The sequence below is a fragment of the Vulpes lagopus genome, chromosome 3, assembly GCF_018345385.1.
Source record: "Vulpes lagopus strain Blue_001 chromosome 3, ASM1834538v1, whole genome shotgun sequence".
In the NCBI taxonomy this organism is placed as follows: domain Eukaryota; kingdom Metazoa; phylum Chordata; class Mammalia; order Carnivora; family Canidae; genus Vulpes; species Vulpes lagopus.
Window position 1 is genome coordinate 44,871,591 of NC_054826.1, and position 13,496 is coordinate 44,885,086.

Below are 13,496 nucleotides of genomic sequence, written 5' to 3' on the forward strand. Positions count from 1 at the left end.
AGTCTGCCCTCTGCAAAAATAAAAACCATGCTAAATAGCTGAGTTTTATTAACTGGGGAAGCCAGGCTGAGGAAAATGCCCGATAATTAAAAATAATGGCTTCCTTACAAACACAAAATTGTATTAATTTAAAAATTGGTTTCTCTATCACTGAATACCTACCAAGCTGGCTGGGAAGGGAATTGTGCTGATCCTGGCAGTGAAAATAATTCAAAATAACTTTTATGTTCTCCAGGAAGCCTCAAGGTTAATTTAAATATTGTTAGATGGGTAATTTAATTCAGAATAAGAGAACAGTGTGGCTAAATTAAAGCTCCTGCACACTCTAAACTGGGGGCAGATGCCCAGGAAGGACTGAGCATGCCTGTCCAACCCCCGCAACATCCCACAACCCACAGATGAGGTACCTCCTCTTCACAAATCGCACCCTTATAATTAAAGATACTTGATTAGATCACACAACAGGCCTGAACTTCTTGGCTTAGCTCCCAGTAAATTTATCATATTTAATTATTAGAAGGATTGGGCATTTTAATAGAAATTATACATTTCAAAAGTTAACGCAGAGTGACAGGACCAAGATGGCAATATAAATTGTCCCTGACTTTGCTCCCCCCTCATAAGAATAACAACTGTTGGTAGACAAGACACCACTGAGACAATTCTAGAACATGGGAGTGAGGCTAAAGTTTTCCCCTGAACCACAGAGACCAAGACAGATTGGATTAGAAGGCTAAGAGGAACAGCTACACACTGACCACATTGTCCTTCCCCCAGGTCAGTGTCACAGCGTGCAAAGAGCTCTTCTGTGGGCCTTCAGGTCCTCTGGAGGGAAAGAGAGCCCAGAAGGGACATCCAGCCCCACTATACAACACACACACACACACACACACACACACACACACACAGTATTCTGGGTTACTTTGTGAAATCCCCTACTCATGTCTTGCCCAACGGTGACTACAGGAGAATCCACATGGCTTGGCCCCTAGGAAACTGATTACAATAGAGAAGAAAGGAGAAGCTTGCAACAGCCAGCACATGGATCTTGGCAGACCAAGTTCCTACCCACAGAGCCCAAATAGTACTCCCAATCAGCACCTCATTTGCAGAGCCAAGCTATTGCTGCAGTCTGACTATGGAATTCAGCAGGGTGCAAATTTGCCTGATTCAGGTCCTTAAATGAGGAGTCTCACTGGCCCTGGAGCCCCTGCCCATGCACTACTGAGTATGGCTCCCAGCCCAATTTGACTGGAAGGACTGGTGAAAACTCCTAAAAGCTGAGTAGCCCAGTAGTGACAAGTTGAGAGGAAGGCAGACAGAGCCGATCACCCCCAGAACAAAGCCAGTACCAGACAGGAAGAGTTCCCCCGCCTATGCCCACAAAGAAGTTAGTTTACAACTCCACTCTGTTTAGGATAACCCCTGGCTACTCCCAACCAGAAAGCCCATTCAGAAAATTTTGAAGGTTCTTAGAGTGGGCCCTCCCACTGTACCAGGCAAAGAAGCTGAATCAAAGCCACACCCACTACTGAGGGTAACTTTCCCCCTGACTGGCCAGAAGGGCTGGTGGAATGCCTGGAGGTTACTTACCTCAGCAAGCTCAAGCCAAAATGCAGGCACACAAACTGATAGGCTACAGAGCAAAGCCAGTGACTCTATTCAGCCAGGGAACTTGGAGGAAGAGTTGGCTTGAATCAAGACCACAAAGAGCCTTGCAAGGTTTGGAATTAGTCCTGCTGCACCTAGACAAGGAAACTAATTCATAGCTCTGATTATTGCTGAATACAGCCTTCAGCCTGCTCTACCATGGAACCTAACCAGAGCACACAGAAAGCTGCATAGCCCTTCTTACAATGGCACTTGAAAAGAAAGCACAGCTATCTTTCCCCAACTGAAGAACAAAAAGAGTACCCTCAATCAAGACAGGGAATTTAGTGCAAATTCTTCCCTGATTTGAGTCTCCAAACAACAAGCTTTGAAGGATTTAGCTCCCATCCTGTTGTCCTTCCAGGGCAGAGAAGTTAACTCATAGCCTATATAACTATATTCTGACTGAATATAGTACCCAGTCCCAGCAGTCTAGTAAGTCTGACCAAAGAACTGAGGAACCATGGTGCCCATCCTACAGCCTCAACTGGACAAAGAACCAAGACAATAGTCCATACCAACTATTGTCAGCCAGCAGCACACTTCCTCACCCCCTCACCCTGACCTCAAAGTTCAGGCAGTTGCCTTGCCCAGAAATTAACCCTGAAGCAAGACATTCCTGCCCAAGGACATTACCAGCAGGCACATCCAGAAACCCAAACTGGGCTGACTAATGAAGAATGGCCTCTACCAAAGCAAATCTTTAAAATCTTGAGGAGGAGACTACATACTCAAATGTGCAGATACAAATGTAAGGAATTGAGGATCACAATAAATCAAGTAAATGACACCACCAAAGGAAACTAATGAAGTTCGTATAACTGACCTTAAAGAAATGGATATTTATTAACTGTCAAAGAATTAAGAATAGTCCTCTTGAAGTTTAGAGAACTATAAGAACACTTAGACAAGACAACTGAACAAAATTAGGAAAATGATGAATGAACAAAATGAGTTCAATGAGTTCAACAAAGAAATAGAAACCAAAGGGGGGGTAAAAACTAGACCTGAAAAATACAATGACTGAAGAATGCAGTAGAGTGCTTCAAAAGTAGACTTGAGGGGTTAGCCCCGGTGGCGCAGCGGTTTAGCGCCGCCTGCAGCCCAGGGCGTGATCCTGGAGACCCGGGATCAAGTCCCACGTCGGGCTCCCTATATGGTGCTTGCTTCTCCTTCTGCCTGATTCTCTGCGCTTCTCTCTCTTTCTCTCTGTGTCTTTATGAATAAATTAAAAAAAAAAAAAAAAGTAGACTTGAGAGCAGCCTGGGTGGCTCAGCAGTTTAGTGCCACCTTCAGCCCAGGGCGTGATCCTGGAGACTTGGGATCGAGTCCCACATCGCGCTCCCCCTGATTCTCCCTCTGCCTGTGCCTCTGCCTCTCTCTCTTTCTCTGTGTGTGTGTGTGTGTGTGTGTGTGTGTGTCTGTCATGAATAAATAAATAAAATCTTAAAAAAAAAAAAGTAGACTTGATCATGCAGAAGGATCAATAACCTGGAAGATAGGACATTTGAAATTGCCCAGTAAAAAAGAAAAAAGAATGGTAGTAAAAAGAAAAAAGAATGAAAAGGAGTGGTGAAAGCCTACAGAATTTATGGGACATATTCATAAGAAACAATACTTGCATTAGGGGAATTCCAGGAGGAGAAGACAAAGAGATTTATAGTTAAAGCAACTATAAATCGGCTGAAAATTTCTCAAACCTGGAGAGAGAAATAGACATCCATGGGGCCCAAAGGCTCCCAAATACTTGAACATAAATAGGCCAACACCAAGACACATTATAATTATATTGTCAAAAGTCAAAGACATGGAGGTGCCTAGCTGGCTCAGTCAGCAAAGCATGCAACTCTTGATCTTGGGGTCATGAGTTCAAGACCATGTTGGGTATAAAGATTACTTTAAAAAAAAATCAAAGACAAAGAATTTTGAGAGCAGAAAGAAAAAAGAAGTTCTGCTCAAGGTAATATAGACTTTCCTGAACAAACAAAACCTGAGGAAGGCACTATACCTGCCTTCCAATAAATGCTAAAGGAAGTTCTTTAAATAGAAATAAAAGGATCCTAACTCATATAAAAAAAAATTTAAAAAGATGGCCACCTGGCTGGCTCAGTGGGGTGGGTCAAGCATGTGACTCTTAATCTTGGAGTTGTAGGTTCAAGCCCCATGTTATGTGTAGAAATTACTTAAAAACAAAATTTAAAAAAATAAGAAATTATAAAACTCCTTTTAATGGTAAATATGCAGTCATTGTTAGATTCTATAATATGTTAATGGTGGTGTGGAATTCACTGGTGAATTCTACCAAATATTCAAAGAATTAATACCAATCCTTCTAAGACTCTTCCAAAAATGGAAAAGGAACAAACTCTTCCAAACTCCTTTTATGAGGCCAGCATTACCCTGATACCAAGATTAGATAAGGACACTACAAGAAAAGAAAACAACAGGCAATATCCCTGATGACCATAAGTGTAAAAATTATCCACAAAATATTAGCAAACCAAATTCAACAATACATTAAAGGGTTATACACCATAAGTAAGTGGGGGTTTTTATCCAGAGATACAAATATATTTCAATATCTTAAAATCAGTCATCGTGACATATTATATTAACAAAATTAGGAGATCCCTGGGTGGCTCAGCAGTTTAGCGCTTGCCTTTGGCCCAGGGCGTGATCCTGGAGTCCTGGTATTGAGTCCCACATCAGGCTTCCTGCATGGGGCCTCCTTTTCCCTCTGCGTGTGTCTCTGCTTGCCTCTCACTCTCTCTCTCGCTCTCTCTCTCTCGCTCTCTCATGAATAAATAAAATCTTTTAAAAAATTAAAGATAAAAATCATATGATTATCTCAATAGATGCAGAAAAGCACTGACAAAATTATACACTTATGATAAAAACTCTCAGCCAAGCAGGTAAATAGGGAATATTGTTCAACACAATAAAGGCCATTTATGAAAAGCCCACAGTTAACCCCAAACTCAATGGTGAAAGCTGAAAGCTTTTCCTCCAAGATCAGGAAAAAGAGAAAGATGCCCATTCTCACTTCTCTTAATCACCATAGTACTGGAAACCCTAGCCAAAGCAATTAGGCAAGAAAAAGAAATAAAATGCATCTGAATTGAAAAGGAAGAAGTAAAACTGCTGCTATCTGAAAATGACATATTATGTATAGAAAACCGAAAAGACTCCATCAAAAAACTGTTAGAATAAACAAATTCAGAAATGTTACAGAATGCAAAAAATCAATACACAAAAATCTGTTGTAGTTAAGGAACTATCAGAAAGAAATTAAAACTAAAATCTCATTTATAATTACATCAAAAAGAATGAAATCATTAGGAATAACTTTAATGAAGGAGCTGAAAGACCCATACACTGATGCAGCACACTGTGGGATCCCCCAGCTCTGCCAACTCCCACTGCCATTCTACTAGGGCAATTCCAGAGCCAAGCACCCTGAGACACCCTCCCTCCCCCAGCCCATGCCTGCTTCAGCTCAGTTTTCCTGGCAGGATAGCCCCAACCCAAAGCACCCCAAGACCCCCTGATCTGTACCCTCTCCAGCTCCAGCAATCCTGCCAGGAACACACAGTTTACACAGGGGATGTTTCTACATAAGGCCACTCTTTCAAGATTAGGACAGATGGCAGTTCCACCTAATTCATAATAAACACACAAACTCAAAATGGGGAGACAGAGGACTATGTTTTAAACAAAAGAACAAGATAAAATCTCAGAGGGGAAAGAAACTAATGAAATAGAAATAAGTAATTTACTTGAGGAAGGGTTCAAAGTAATGGTCATAAAGATGCTCACTAAATTCAGGGGAAAAAATTAAGGAATACAGCGAGAATTTCAACAAGGAGTTAGAAAATATAAGGAAGTAACAAACTAACAACTGTAACAAACAGTCACAGAGCTGGAGAATGCAATAACTGAATTGAAAATTACACTAGAGGGTATCAGCAGCAGACTAAATAATATAGAACAAATCAGCAAATGAAAGACAAACAGAAAAGTAAAGAAAATAATTTTTTTAAATGAGAATAGTTTAAAGGACCTCTAAGACAACATCAAACATACTGATATTTACATAGGGGTTCAAGAAGGAAAAAGGAGAAAGGGGCAGAATATGTATCTGAAGAAATAATTGGTGAAAACTTCTCTAACCTGGGAGAAAAAAAAAACAGACATTCAGCCCCAAGAAGACTATAAAGTCCCAAACAAGATGAACCCAAAAAGATCCACACCAAGAGACATATTATAATTAAAATGGCAAAAGTTAAAGAGAAAATCTTAAAGGCAGCCACAGAAAAATTTGTTAGAAGAAACTTTGCAGGCCAGAACAAAGTGGTAGGATATTGTTAAAGTGCTAAAAGGGGGGAAACTTGCAAGCAAGAATACTCTACCTGGCAAGATTATCACTCAGAACTAAGGGAGATATAAAGTGTTTCCAGCAAAACAAAAGTTTACAAAGTTAATCACCACCAAACCAGCCTTATAAGAAATGTTAAAAGGTCTTCTTTAAGCCAAAAGGAAAAGACCATAACTAGAAATAAGAAAAAATATGAAAGAAAAATATCTCACTAGTAAAGGCAATAAATCAGCTACTTAAAAAGTGTAAAGGTTAAAATACAAAAGTATTATTTTCAACTATAAGTAGTTAAGTGATGCACAAAATTAAAATATGTAAAATAAGACATCAAAATATAAAATTGGGAGAGGGCATAAAAATGTGCTTTTAAAATGTGTTCAGACTTACACAACTATCAACTAGTAATATACACATATGTGTAAATATGCTATATTTATGAACCTCATGGTACCACAAACCAAAAACCTACAATACATAGACAAAAAAAAAAAAAATAAGGAGAAATGATCCCAAATATAACACTAAAGAAAAACCATCAAACCACAAGAGCAAGAGTAGAACTACAAAAACAATAATTAACAAAATGGTAATAAGTAAATACTTATTGATACTTATTTTAAATGCAAATGGACTAAATGCTCCAATTAAAATATACAGGATGGCTGAAGAATTAAAAAAAAAAAAAAGACCCATCTACATGCTGCCTACAAGAGACTAACCTAAGACCAAAAGACAAATACAGACTGAAAGTGAAGGGCTGGAAAAAGATATTCCTGGTAGATGGGGAATAAAAGAAAACCGTTATAGCAATACTCTTATCAGACAAAATAGACTTTAAAACAAATACCATAACAAAAGACAAAAAAAAAGGCATGATGTAATGATACAGGAGACAATACAGGAAAAGATATAACATTCATAAAAATATACACAGCCAAAATATGAGCACCTAAATATATGAAGCAAATATTGATAGACATAAAGGAGAAATTGGCAGTAATACAGTAATAGTAGGGAATTTTAATACCCCACTTACATCAATGGATAGATTATCCAGACATATTAATAAAGAAACATTGGTCTTAAATGACACATTAGACCAGATGGACTTAATAGATATATTTAGAACATTTTATCCAAAAAAATACAGAATACACATTCCTTTTTAAGTGAACATGGAATATTCTCCAATATAGATCACATATTGGGCCACAAAACAAGTCTCAATATATTCAAGAAGACTGAAATCATATCAAGCATATTTTCCTACCGCAATGGTATGAAGCTAGAAATCATTTACAAGAAGAAAACTGGGGGGAAAATACAAATACATGGAGACTGAACAACATGTTACTACACAACCAGTGGGTCACAGAAAAAGGAAATTAAAAATATCTTGAAGCAAATAAAAATGGAAACACAATTTCTCAAAATTCATGAGACAGCAAAGGAGTCCTAAGAAAGAAGTTCATAGCAATACAGGCCTACCTTAAGAAACAAGAAAAATTCCAAATAAATAATCTAGTTTTATATCTAAAAGAACCAGAAGGGAAAAAAAAGAAACCCAAAGGTAATAGAAGGAAGAAAATAATAAAGATCAGAGCAGATAGATATAGAAACTTTAAAAAATAACAAACTATTGGGGTGGCTCATTCAGCTAAGAATCTGCCTTTGGCTCAGGTCATGATCCCAGGGTCCTGGGATCAAGTCCCACATTGGGCTCCCTACTCCTCAGACAGCCTGCTTCTCCCTCTCCCTCTGCCTGCCACTCCTACTACTTGTGCTCTCCCTCTCTCTCTGTTAAATAAATAAGTAAAATCTTAAAAAGAAAAAAGAAAATAACAAAATATCAATGAAACAGATGTTTCTTTGAAAATATAAATAAGGGATCCCTGGGTGGCGCAGCGGTTTGGCGCCTGCCTTTGGCCCGGGACGCGATCCTGGAGACCGGGGATCGAATCCCACATCGGGCTCCCGGTGCATGGAGCCTGCTTCTTCCTCTGCCTGTGTCTCTGCCTCTCTCTCTCTCTGTGACTATCATAAATAAATAAAAATACATCTTTAAAAAAATATATATATATATATAAAATCAATAAACCTTTAGCCAGCCTTATTCAGAAAAAAAAAAGAGAGCCCAAATAAAAAAGGAAACGAAACAGAAGTTACAACTGACACAACAGAAATGCAAAGAATAAGAGATTACTATTAACAATTATACACTAATAAACCTGGAAGAAATGGATAAATTCCTAGAAATACATCTCCTTCCAAGACTGAACCATGAATAGAAAATCTGAATAGCCAGATTACAAGTAATGAATCCATAATTTAAAAGAAAATATAAACAAAAGCCCAGGACCAGACCATTTTAAAGGCGAATTAACCAAACATTTATTTTTTTTAAAGATTTTATTTATTTATTCATGAGAGACACAGAGAGAGAGAGAGGCAGAGACACAGGCAGAGGAAGAAGCAGGCTCCATGCAGGGAGCCCAATGTGGGACTCGATCCCAGGACTCGAGGATCATGCCTTGGGCCAAAGGCAGGGGCTAGACCACTGAGCCACCCAGGATCCCCAAATTAACCAAACATTTAAAGAAGAATTAGTACCTACCCTTCTAAAACTATTCAAAAAATTGAAGAGGAAGGAGTTCTTCCAAACTCAATTTATAAGGCTAACAATTACCTTGATCCCAAAACCAGACAGACACCTCAAAAAAAAAAAAAAAACCCAGCCAGTACCTCTGATTAGCATAGATGTAAAACATCTCAGCAAACTATTACCAAACTAAATTCAACAATATATTAAAAGGATCATAGACCACAATCAGGTGGAATTTATTCCAGGGATGCAAGGATGGTTAAAAATATGCAAATCAAACAATGCGATGCACCACATTAGCAACATGAAGAATAAAAATGATCATCTGAATAAATTCAGAAAAAACATTTGAACAAAATTCAGCATCAATTTATGACAGAAACTCTCAACAAAATAGGTATAGAAGAAATGTAATTCCATATAATAAAAGTCATCTATGACAAACCCACAGATAACATCACACTTAGGGGTGAAAAGCCACTTTTCTTCCAAGATGAGGAAAAAGACAAGGATGCCAACTTTTGCCACTTTTATCCAAAATAGCATTGGAAATCTTAGCCAGAGCTTTAGACAAGAGAAAGAAGGGAAATCCAACTTGGAAAGGAAGAGGTAAAACAGTCACTATTTGCCGATGTCATGATACTATACAAAAAAAAAATTCTAAAAACTCCACCAAAAAACTAATAAAATAAATGAATTCAATAAAAAGTCACAGGAGACATAATTAACATACAAAAATCAGTTGCATTTCTATGCATTAATAACAAGGTATCTGAGAGAAATTAAGAAAATAATTCCTTATAATTTCATCAAAAAGAATAAAATATCTAGGAATAAATTTAACCATGGAAGTGAAAGACCTATACTCTAAAAACTGTAAAACACTGATCAAAGAAATTGCAGATGACCCAAATAAATGTGAAGATATATCATGTTCATGGATTGGAAGAACTAATGTTACAATGTTCATAATACCTAACAAAATCCACAGATTCAATGAAATTATTGTCAAAATACCAATAACATTTTTCACAGAAATAGAACGATCCTAAAATTAGTATGAAACCACAAGACCCCAAATAGCCAAAGCAACCTTAAGGAAGAAGAACAATACTGGAGGTATCACACTCCCTGATTTCAAGATACAGTACAAACCTATAGTGATCAAGATAGTACAGTATTAACACAAAAATACATAGATCAATGGAACAGGATAAAATGCTCAGGAATAAACCCATATTTGTATAGTCCACTAATCTATGAATTACGAGGCAAGAATATACAATGAGGAAAAGACAGTATCTTCAATAAATGGTGTTGGGAAAACTGGACAGCTATATACAAAATAAGGAAACTAGATTCTTTCTTATGCCATACTCAAAATGAATTGACCTACAGGTGAGACCTGCAACTATAAAACTCCTAAAAGAAAATGTAGACAGTAATTTCTTGGACAACAGCCTTAGCAACATATATATATGCATATGTCTCCTTAGGCAAGGCACACAAAAGCAAAATTAAACTATTGGGACCACACCAAAATAAAATCTTTTGCATAGCAAAGGAAACCATCAATAAAACAAAAAGACAACATACAGAATAGAAGATATTTGCTAATGATATGTCCAATAAGGATATATCCAAAAAACATAAATAACTTACACAATTCAACTCCAAAATAATAATAATCCAATTTAAAAATGGGAAGAGGACTTAGACATTTTTCCAAAGAAGACATATGACATATGACAACAGACACATGAAAAAGATGCTCAATATTACTAATAATCAGATAAATGCAAATCAAAACCACAATAAGATATCATCAGTCAGATTAACTAGTATCAAAAGATAAGAAATGGCAAGTGTTGGCAAGGATGTGGAGAAAAGGGAATTCTTATGCACTGTTGGTAGAAATGAAAATTGGTCCAACCACTGTGGAAAACAGTATGGTGGTTCCTTAAACTTTTTTAAATAAAAATACCATATAACCCAGTAATTCCACTACTGGATATTTAGCCAAAGGAAACAGAAACATTAATTCAAAAAGATACATATGCCCCTATATTTATTACAGGATTATTTACAATAGCCAAGATATGGAAGTAACCTAAGTGTCTGTCAATAGATGAATGAATAAAGATGATGTGACTGAACCATAAAAAAAAGAATGAGATCTTCCCATTTGCAACATTGATGGATCTAGAGGGCATTATGCTAAAGGAAATAAGCCAGAAAGAGAAAGACAAATAACATATGAATTCACTTATATGTGGAATCTAAAAAAAAATAAAAAATAAAAATAAAAAAACAATCAGAAACAGATTCATAAATATAGAACAAACTGATGGTTCCCAGAGGGGAGGGGGTTAGGGTAAAACAGGTGAAGGGGATTTTTTTTATTGGAGTTCGGTTTGCCAACATACAGTATAACACCCAGTGCTCATCCCATCAAGTGCTCCCGTCAGTGCCCATCATCCAGTCACCCCATCCCCCGCCCCTTCCACTACCCTTTGTTCGTTTCCCAGAGTTAGGAGTCTCTCATGTTTTGTCATCCTCTCTGATTTTTCCCACTCACTTTCTCTCCTTTCCCCTATAATCCCTTTCACAATTTCTTATATTCCCCGTATGAATGAAACATATAATGTTTGTCCTTCTCTGACTGACTTATTTCACTCAGCATAATACCCTCTGGTTCCATCCACGTTGAAGCAAATGGTGGGTATTCCTCATTATTAATGGCTGAGTAATATTCCATTGTATATATAGACCACATCTTCTTTATCCATTCATGCTTTGATGGACACCAAGGCTCCTTCCACAGTTTGGCTATTGTGGACATTGTTGCTATAAACATTGGGGTGCAGGTGTCTCGGTCTTTCACTGCATCTATACCTTTGGGGTAAAACTCCAGTAGTGCAATAACTGGGTCATAGGGTAGCTCTATTTCTAACTCTTTGAGGACAGGTGAAGGAGATTAAGAAGTACAAACTTCCAGTTATAAAATAAAACATGAAGATGAAAAGTATAGCATATGGAATAAAGTCAATGATATTATAATAATAACATTTTATGGTGACAGATGGTGACTACATTTATCATGGTAAGCATTGAGTAATGTTTAAAATTGTTGAACCTAAACTAATTTTATATGTCAACTATATTTCAAAAATAAAATTAAAAATAAATAAAAGGAAATGAAGTGAAAGAGAAATGACGGAAGTTTGTAGCAACATAAAAGTGCCATAATATTAAAAGCATCCTGGAAAGGACAGCTACCTTGGAGACTCCCCTGGACTTAGCCTGAATAGGAAATAAACTTCAGTCATTTTAAGAAAAAAACAAAATACGAAGGAAAAAAATTTAACCAAGGAAGTGAAAAACCTATACTCTGAAAACTATAAAATTGATGAAAAAACTCAAAATGACACAAATAAATCAAAAGATATTTTGTGCTCATGGACTGGAAAAATTAAGATTGTTAAGTGTGTCCATACTACCCAATGAAATCTACAGATTCAACACCCTCCCACACTACCAATGACATTTTTCACAGAACTAGGGTAAAGAATCCTAAAATCTGTATGGAACCACGAAGACCCTTAAAAAAAAATCTGGAGGACGAATAAAGCTGGATGAATCACATTCCTTAATTTAAAGATATACTACAAGACTCAGGTAATCAAAACAGTATGGTACTTGCACAAAAGCAAACACATAGATCAATAGAATAGAATAGAATGCTTAGAGAAAAACCCACACATATATGGTCATTTAATCTACGACAAAGGAGGCAAGAATATAAATGTGGGAAAGACTGTTCAATAAATGGTGCTGGGGAAACTGGATAGCTACATGCAAAAGAATGAAACTAGATCTTATGTCATATATATTTTTAAAAAGTTCCAAATGGATTAAAGATTCAAAGTGAATGAAGACCTAAAATCCTGAAACTCCTCAAAGAAAACAAAGGCAATAATCTCTTGGACATCAGCCTTAACAACATATTCATGCATATGCCTCCTCAGACAGGGGAAACAAAAGCAAAAATAAACTATTGGGACTACACCAAAATAAAAATCTTTTTTTAAGATGCTATTTTTTTAAATAATCTCTACACCCAATGTGGGGCTTGAACCCACAATCCCAAGATTGAGAGTCACATGCTCTACCAACTGAGCCAGCCAGGTGCCCCCAAAATAAAAACCTTTTGCACAGCAAAGGAAAGGCAACAAAATGAAAAGGCAACCTACTGAATGGGAGAACATACTTGCAAATCATACATCTGATAGAGGATTAATATCCAAAAGTATATAAAGAGTTTACACAACTTAATATCAAAAAGCAAATGACCTGATTTAAAAATAGGCAGAGGACTCGAATAGATATTTTCCCAAAAAAGATATAAAGATGGCCAAGGAGCCTTGAAAAGATGCTTAACATCACTAATCATCAGGAAAATGCAATTAGATATCAGCTCATAGCTGTCAGATTACCTGTTATCAAGAAGACAAAAATAACAAGTATTGGGTAGGATGGCAATTGCACTTCTGGTTATTTAGCTGAAAAAAACAAAAACACTAACTTGAAAAGAGATATGTTCCCCCATGTTTATTGCAACACTCTTTACAATAGCCAACATATGGAAACAACCGAATTGTCCATTGATGGATGAATAGGTAAGGAAAACGTGGTGTTTATACACAATGCAACATTATTTGGTAATAAAGAATGAAATATTGTTGTTTGCAACCACATGGATAGACCTCAAGAGCATTATACTAGGTGAAATAAGTCAGAGAAATACAAATGCTCTCTCTTATATGTGGAATCTAGAAAAAAAGCTCATATTACAGAGAATGTATTAGT

The 13,496-nt window shown here is 36.8% G+C and overlaps 1 protein-coding gene and 1 non-coding gene across 23 annotated transcripts in view; one reads left to right on the forward strand and one right to left on the reverse strand.

Moving 5' to 3' along the window:
• Positions 1–13,496, forward strand: part of TENM2 (teneurin transmembrane protein 2) — a 3,550,639-nt gene that overhangs the window by 3,509,268 nt on the left and 27,875 nt on the right. The gene's annotated exons all lie outside the window — the stretch shown is intronic.
• Positions 12,745–12,817, reverse strand: TRNAE-CUC. Its single transcript has one exon. It is a non-coding gene; the product is annotated as a tRNA-Glu (tRNA).